We start from the raw sequence: 6000 nt of genomic DNA, 5'->3' as shown, positions 1-6000 counted from the left end.
TATTTCTAAAATTATGAAAGAAATTGGGGAAATGGGGGGGGGAAAGCGCTGAGGGAGTTCCATGAGATCTAGGACTAACAGTGGAGAGGCTCAAGGCAAGGAAGCAGGGATGGCTTTAGAATAAGGGTGAGAGACTTCTGGGAAACCTTTTCTCTTCTGATTTCAGGTGTGCTTGGAGATCACCATCTCCTCTAGGCCTAAGTAAAAGGAAGTTGCAGAAGATTTTTCTATTATTCTTTATCTAACCTTAAATAAAGATAGATGCTGCTGATTTCTTTACTTCTTTTACTGCCTGGTACTCAAGGGGCACAGTAACAGTTGCATTTCACAACAGCACCATCTTCCCTTTTGAAAAGCATAACTAGTACATTGCATAAACCTCCCTGCAAACTGTATTAAGTAGTAACAGTTCCCAAAGAGAAAGGCTATGCTGTTCAGAGGCTGCCATGATTTGCTTTCATTTATGACCACATGATTTATATCAGACAATGGCAGCAGCGGCAATCATAATCACTCTGGAATTCAGCTTAGATAGACTCATAATTCTTTAAACGGGTACAGTAGCTTTCAGGCTGTCAGAATAAAGGAGGAATCATTTATAACATCAGTATCTTAACAGGATAAAAGAACAAACACAATCCTATGTATATCAGAATGAGATAATTAACTCATTGCTAATATGAACTACAATGTTTTTGAGGCATGAAAAAAAAAAGACATTTCCAATCTTTTTCTTCTTTTTTGAGTCAGCCTGACCTCTGGACTCAAAATACTCATTTGTAAATGACATGCTCAGTATTAGAGGTGTAGACAGATCAGACCAAATAGGAGCTCAAAGGCAAGAAGCTCTGTTATTATTAGTTATTTATCCTCAAAGCTGCATTGATTTTGCCATTTCTAAATTCTATTAACTCTATGCATGTATACCCAAGCCCATAAAGAATTCGTTCCTGTTTAAGTTTTTCCTCTCCCAGGGGATTTTTCTGATGCTTCTATGATGCATCTCAAAAACACCTTTCAAAAGAGGAGAGCCCAAGTCATTGCTTATCAAAGTTGGAGCATGATAAACTGTCTTCTCCTCCTGGTCCCAGTCTCATATGAAGGAAGGTGAAATGAGAAAACTTTATCTTGAATTTATACAGATTTTAGAGTTTGTAAACCACTTCACATATCACAACTGGGAGTATCAGGTTCAACAGGGGAATGTGCATATAAGTGAGCCTCCTTCACTATGTCAAGGTAGATGAAATGCCCACCTAATTCACTACAGCCATGAAAGGTACTGGATTTGGAATCAGATAAGCCTTATCTTTGCCATTTACCAGTTGTATCTTACCATAGGGACAATCACTCAATCTCTCTCATGCTATTTTCACTATTCTAAAATGGAATTATTTGAACTCAATACTCACTAGAATCCCATTCAGTTCTAATGTTCTAGAATTATGTATTCTCTCTGTTTCACTCACTTCTAAATCTCTTATTTTTCCAACAGGAATTGAGGCAGTCCAACAGCAGAAGTATTTCAGGATGTGGGCTGAAGAGCAGAGTGAGATGATACAGGAGAGACTCCAAACCAAGAGAAGCACACAGAGGATTCAGCATTGAAAACCAAGCCCAGGAAGAGCTCACAGACACAGGAGACTTGCAAGGAGCGGATCTGGCTGGGAGCAGAGGCATTGCTTGTACTCCTGTCTCAAAGTGCTCGGTGACAGGGCACATCAGGAACGCCTAGACAAGCCCTAGCACAAGAAGCCCAGGGAATCCACCCTGAAAATACTTAAAGCTAGCCACATCATCCAAGAGAAGGGCTTCAGTAACGGTCTGGAAGTATCCATGAAGATTATATTTGCCTCCTTCTTAAACATTGCCATCTGAGAAGTCTGCCTTGCAGCTAGAAATCAGGATATTCGTGGGAGCTGAATGGGAAAGATAATTTATGTATTTTTTTTTCAAAAGTTGTACCACTTCATAGGGGCAAGCCTGTTGAAGATCCACAAGCAATCAGATAAAGTGAAGGATTTAGCAGAAAATTGGAAGAACAAGGTAGGAAGAAAGAAATCTGTTTTTTCATTGAGAATACTCATTTAAGTGGTGAAGAAAAGCTTCACAAAAATGGTAGAGAATTATTTGCAAGAAAAGGGTTTTGTAGAATCAATGGCTTGTGACAGTAACGGTTAAAAACTGTAATTAAGGTGTCACGTTTTAGCAAAGACTAGTTCTAGAAAAGAGCAGTCAGTGGCTAATAGAATTTGAGGTCTTGGTCTTTTAGGAAAAAAAAAATCAGCATTCTTTCTGTTACTCAACATGAACTTCCCAATGGTTCCTTATTCCTGCGAACATCAGAAACAGTAAGTCTAGTATCGGAGTTCAAAGAAAAATAGATTAAAAGAAAAAAGCTCTAATTCCAGTGGCATAGGATATCAATAAAAAAGAGGACAGAAAATGTCCCTAGTGTGTTAGATGGATTTGCCTTTGATATAATAATGTTTTAAATGATATGATTGTATAGAAGGCAAAAATGGATCTTTGTGATGTTACTTATTACTTCATTACAGGCAATTCTTAAAAAGATATGACCTATTTTGATGTCTGACCATTTACCTTCTACACAATAATGTTAGAATTGGAACAGGACTTAATTTTTTTTTTTTTTTTTTTTACCTTCAACAGACTCTTTTTGCATCAGATGAGGGGAAGCTGAGAACCTGGGAGAAGTGAATTGATGCCCCTGGAAATCTGACCAGGTGAGATTGGAGGAGACGCACCCAGGACCAGAGCCTTTCACTCTGCTTCCAGATAGCTTTCATTTTGCTCTTTTAAGCGTTTTCCAAAGTCACCTGTAGTGCTTTCCACTCTGTTCCTTATCCCTATTTTCTCTTTCTTCTTCTTTCCCCCTCCTGTCCATTGTCTGGTTATTAGTATTGATTATAATTTTGAAATTTCTAGTTAACAGAATTCTAACAGTTCATAGTGTCTCAGTAAAGACTATACTTTCCTTTTTGAGTTAATTCTATTCTATTTTCTATTTCCAATGATTCTGACATCCATCAAAGACATATATATATATATATACATATATATATATATATTTAATTTTTATGAGAAATTGGCAGGATTAAGAAAAAGATGGTATGGTATGTAAGTATCACGGGGATCCAGAACATTCCAGTTAAAAAGTCAATGAAGTGATGATCAAAAATAGATCTGAAAAGATTACACCAGCAGCAGCTCCTGGAATGGTGTGAAATTAATCATCTTGGAAATAAAGTAAAGCAAGTATCCAGGGAGAAAGGCTTTGCACTGGGGCCTCTACAGCATTAGATGTTGATTCTAGGGTATTGCAGCCCTCGTATGCCACTAGGAATAATTCCTGGAAATAGTATTAACCCAAATCCCACTAATAAATGAAGAGTCCTGGGTGTAGGCTCTGGAGACTGAACAACAGTTTGTGTGACTAAAAAAATATTATGTTATCGAAGATGAATGTCACCTACAAATTTTAGTTGTCTTAATTATAGTCTGCAGCTGTTATGCAAAGCCAAAAATAATGTAACTGTCACCATCAAAATGTATTTTTTTAAAGGCATGTCTATACAAATGGCACCATGGTGAATGCTTTACAGATTAAGTAAATTTTTAAAAGGCTCCCAGTATAAAGTGGATGACTAGGTTCTATCCTGCAGCTGGTGAAATCTGCTAAGATCTTAATTCTTTCAAGACAAGGAGCTATGTCCTCAAGGAGAACCAAGTTCTCTGTTTGAGCATTCTTGAACTTCACTGTACTATTGAGTGAACCTTCTCATACAATTCACAGCATATTCGCTATGAATTCTCCAGCCTCACTTGAAGCCTCCTCCTCTCTAGGGCTTTGACACATTATAAACATCCTTATTTTTTTCTTTCAAAATGATAGTGTTATTTAGAAATAAATAAGAGGTAAAGAAAAAGAAAGAAAGTATCAATTATGATCGAAATAGTTTTTCTTCTAATTGTCAGGTACTTGAATACAGCTTCGGATAATTGTCACAGCAAGATATAGAAATGTCCTTTGAGGAGAAAAACACCATAAATAAATTTTATTGTGTATAGAAGACTTTATCAAGCTCTCTTGGTGAAAACTGCCATATTAATTTGTACTTTCAAAAATTAAAATAATTATAATTCATTTTTTAGTATTTAGATTACCATATGCCATTTCTTCCCCCAAACCATATGAATGATTCTATATCTACAGTATCAAAAAATAATTACTAGATAGTGAAAAATTCACTCACTGGGGAGTTTTTTTTTTTTTAATGATTGCTTGCAGATGATTTTACTTTTTTCATGATGAAATTTTTGTGTCCATCAGGTTTTTGTTGACTTGTAGACAATGCTCAAATATTAATATGTGGTTGGTGCTTATCGACATCATATTAAAACCACCAGATGTCAGGACAGTTGAACTATTTGGGAATAATATCTGAAGAAATAAATTCCACCTTTTGTTGTTTTGAAACATAATCAATGAGGAGCTGAAAATAATAGAGAAGTTTACAAATACAAGGCTATTCTTTATCTTATGATAAACTGAACTGTAAATGAAATGAGCAGTTTATCTTTTAAATATTTGAAAAATGCTATTTTTCTCTTTATCATACTTATAAATGTTTTTTGAGAACAACCAATGAAATATAAATAAGCAAGCTAAATAAAAATATTTGCTCATCACACAGAATCCCAGCCTATTGGTTTAATAGAGCAAGCATGCATTAGATCTGTCGTCCTGAGAAACGTCTTCCTCTGTATCTTGCAGTGTTGGTGGTTAAAGAATTGACATGAGAGACTGGAAGAGGACAGACCAATTTTGAGATAATAAAAATAAATGTCTCTCTAAGACTCATCATGTTGAAGAAAGACTCACATTTCTCTGCAGCCAGCATTTGGAGGAGACAGCTATTTTTAGCCACAGATACACTTCAGATTCCATTAACTAACTAAAACCAGGGGCTGCTTAGGAACAATCCTGAACATAGTCCATTGTAAAATTGCAAAATAGAAATGGGGATGTGGTCATTGGAAAAGTGACTTAAAGGTGTGGGGCCCTAAAAACAAGAATACCAGGGTGGTCAATAAGGATGGAAAAGGAATGGTTGGGGGATTTATTAGAAATTGGTGACCTTTAAAGAGCAGTTTCAGTCACCCCAGGAGGGTCAAACAATCAAGTGTCCAGGATCAGAAGCTTTCAGATTTGTTGACCAAGTAATAGACTCAGGCTGCTATAATAAGGCTTCCCAAATTTCTGTTTCCAGAGCCTGGTTCCTCTGTGCCAAGCACACCCAACTCAGTCATCAGCAAAGCCTCCTGCTGAGAATCTGCATGAGGGAAATCTCACTTGTTTTGTAACTGCTCTTCTTGACAAGAGACTCAAGCCTCCATGGGCACAGGGGATCTGGGAGCCTGTCTCTCTGCGTTGCTGAGAGTAAAAAGACAGCATCCCTGACCACCCCCTTAATCAGCCAAGTTCAAACACAATCACACAAGCTTCAATTCTGCAAATTTCACAGGCTATACAATTTAGAATCACACTGAGCCCTAATAAATAGAGGACATCTAATCACTTAGTCACATAATTACCTAAATTGGGGACATCTAATCATTTCCTGAATCTAATGCTTAGAGTCGAATTTATGAGAAATGAAACAACAACAACAAAACAGTTCTTGGAGGGAGCCAGAGATTCTCATGAGGAACAAAGGACTTCTGATTTCTTTTATTCTTTTATATTCACTTCTCTGTTTTTCTGTTTGTTCGTTTTCTCTCACAGAAAATACTGTCATTCTAAGTAATAATGAAAACCTAAAGAAACCACTCTTTATTGAGTGCCTACTGTGCTTCAGGCACCAGGCATTTTACATTTTACGTTCAATACATTGAATTCTTACATGAACCTTTTATGGCAGGAATGAGTAATAATAGAAGAAACTGACGATCATGATTAGTAAGAAGGACTCTGGT

General features: G+C 36.6%; 1 long non-coding RNA gene across 1 annotated transcript in view; it reads left to right on the top strand.

Moving 5' to 3' along the window:
* Nucleotides 1-1596: 1596 nt before the first annotated feature.
* LOC309845782 overlaps nucleotides 1597-6000 on the top strand; it is a 39125-nt gene continuing 34721 nt past the window's right edge. The window contains exons 1-2 of the long non-coding RNA XR_014301511.1: nucleotides 1597-2046; nucleotides 2674-2747. This is a non-coding gene — a long non-coding RNA (uncharacterized lncRNA). The remainder of the gene's footprint in view (nucleotides 2047-2673; nucleotides 2748-6000) is intronic.

Source organism: Mustela nivalis, assembly GCF_964662115.1.
Source record: "Mustela nivalis genome assembly, chromosome: 12".
NCBI classification, from domain to species: domain Eukaryota; kingdom Metazoa; phylum Chordata; class Mammalia; order Carnivora; family Mustelidae; genus Mustela; species Mustela nivalis.
The sequence above is the reverse complement of the archived record's forward strand: the minus strand, read 5'-3'. Positions and strand labels throughout refer to the sequence as shown.